Below are 2,500 nucleotides of genomic sequence, written 5' to 3' on the forward strand. Positions count from 1 at the left end.
GGGGTTGAGTTATTAGTAACAGTTGTGACCAATCCACAGTGTATTTGCCCTCTACACAGCTCTTGAAAGCTTCACATAGAAGTTAAGTCATCAGACTGCTCACGCATTGTTGACTCAAACACACACACAGACAGTGCAGACCCTAAAGAGAGAAGACCTGCCGTCCTTTTTTTAAATAGAGACCCTAAAAAGAACACTTGTTACGCTATTCTACGGGAATAGGCTGTTTCAGAACATAGGAGTTGGTTTCAAGAAATTTAAGAACGTCCGGACTGAGGCCACCGTAAGGAATGAGCGGTGCCCACTTCATATCTGAAGTTAACGTGACCATCCATTTGCTTATTTCAGAATTAACACCTGGCTAGTTTCTTTACAAATGTGCATACATGGTCCATTGTGCTCCAACAATGAGAGCGCAGCTTGATTATGTCACATCTGTATGCAAACAGTAAAGGGATCTATTGACCTCAAAGGTGCACTGTGAAATGTATTTGGCAGTCTCGTTCCATAATTCATGCGGCCCAGTCAAATCTTTTTCACTGATTCTTACCACCACCATCAAATTCAAAATATTCTCTATGACTGCGCAAATTGCAATATTAGTTATAATAGTACTAACTGTAAATATGAGTTTATTATTTAGTTGCAAAATCTACTCTGCCACCATCCTACACAGTGCACAGTGCAACAAGGACAGCAAGCCTGAGTGAGTGAAAATGGCTATTCATAAACAAATAACATGACAGTGTTATGGCCTTTAAGTCTGTTTATTTTTCTTCAGTCGGCGACTTACCCTGTTCCAGAATGACTTCAGGACAACCATGCATATAAAAGATGCAACACCACTGCCTGAAACACATATTAAAAGCACATAACAATTAAGTTACAAGTAAGTCATTCTTGGTCATTAATATGACTTGCCACACACCACATAGGCTGTAGCTTACATGAGAGGTAAGCAGTTACCGCCTTTTCTCAACTCCTGCAGTAGGCAGAAGCAGAACACCTTCATTATTTATGCACAAAACATTGTGAATAATTTGACATGGATAAAGTTTATTAAGAAGTTGTACTTTTACACTCGATTCTTATGTAAACATTTCTACCCCTTGCAATATCCGTTTTGAAGCATTTGTTTCACTTTTTATACTAGTTATGAAAATATAGGCTACCGGTCTCTTTTCGTTGGACTGCCCTTCCTAATGTCAAACGTCATCACTTCGGTACAACTGAAGTGTGTGGTAACTGCGGAGACCAACGAGAGAGAGAGAGAGAGAGAAGGGCTGTGCTTATGGAACCTGCGCGTGTCTGTTCATAGCGAGTCCTTCGACTATGAAAGCAACTATCAAACTATCGTTGTCAAAACTAACCCTGAGATTGAGTTTGCAACGTCCAACAAAAAATAACTGACTTCATGTTAGGTGATGTTATGACCGTGGATGATCACATTGGGAGGTCCCTCGCCAAAAACCTCCTCTCACCACTACTCAGAGTAACATAAGGGCGTGTTGGTCTACATAGGACTACTTACTATAATACATTTACAACAAACTAATCAATGTCTCCTCGCAATGTTAACGGATTGATCCTTTGTTAGCGTTTATGCTCAGCAGGATTTAGCATGTCTAGGGTAGCGTTGTTTAAAAAGTTATTTGATGATCGATTCCTCTCGCTCCCCCTCTCCCTCCCAGTAACACAGGCAGGCACCCGGCATGCACACACCGTCTGTCTCGCTCCCCATCTTCAAACTGTCATTCAAACTAAGAATGTCTACGATTATGATTAATAATACAAAAAAGTCTTTAGTTGACTCGGCACGGAGGCATCCCAGAATGATGACTGTTTACGCACACTGCTTTGACAGTTGATATGAAGCATTTCGTCGCGCATTTCATTGATTTGAAAACTTGGTGACCATAGGAATTTACACATTTTTAAAACAACATTCAAAGAGGACTCGGATTCGCGACGGGAACTGCTGAAAGACTTACGATGAAGGATTCAGTGACCAGCTACAAATAGCCGTTCCATGTTGAATGGATTTATTGTGGAGAATGAAATAGTGAAGTAATGTGCCGTTCGTAGTCTGTCTACGAGCACAGTCCTTTAGGTGCATGTAACTTGTAAGATTATCACACTACAGCCTTGTGTGAAAGCAAAAAAGGAGGCTATCTTGTAGAATTTTCTCCTCCGTGCTTTCGCGTGATGCAGAGCATCAAGTGGCAGTGGCAGCGCAAACAGTGGATGGAACATTCGGAAACAAATATTAGAACGACACACGAGGTCAGGTCACCACCAGCAGCCAGTCCCAGTCTGCGCGCCAAAACTAGCCAACAAGGCAACATTTGAGAATGGAAACAAAACTCGTCTGCAGTGGGTTTCATTCTACAACATTTTGAATTTGGTAGTGCTATCCGTTCATCTTGAACACAGGGCATACTTGTTGCCTTTTCCAAACGAAGTTTGAACGGCAGCTTACATGGTCCATTGACCTGTCTGT

General features: G+C 41.6%; 1 protein-coding gene and 1 long non-coding RNA gene across 2 annotated transcripts in view; both read right to left on the bottom strand.

Moving 5' to 3' along the window:
- LOC134451971 (uncharacterized) overlaps positions 1-974 on the bottom strand; it is a 1,881-nt gene extending 907 nt beyond the window's left edge. The window contains exon 1 of the long non-coding RNA XR_010035323.1: positions 794-974. This is a non-coding gene — a long non-coding RNA (uncharacterized LOC134451971). The remainder of the gene's footprint in view (positions 1-793) is intronic.
- The window catches only part of LOC134452472 (RNA-binding protein Musashi homolog 2-like), a 586,511-nt gene that overhangs the window by 203,134 nt on the left and 380,877 nt on the right, over positions 1-2,500 (bottom strand). The gene's annotated exons all lie outside the window — the stretch shown is intronic.

The sequence above is a fragment of the Engraulis encrasicolus genome, chromosome 7 (genome assembly GCF_034702125.1).
Source record: "Engraulis encrasicolus isolate BLACKSEA-1 chromosome 7, IST_EnEncr_1.0, whole genome shotgun sequence".
Classification (NCBI taxonomy): Eukaryota; Metazoa; Chordata; class Actinopteri; order Clupeiformes; family Engraulidae; genus Engraulis; species Engraulis encrasicolus.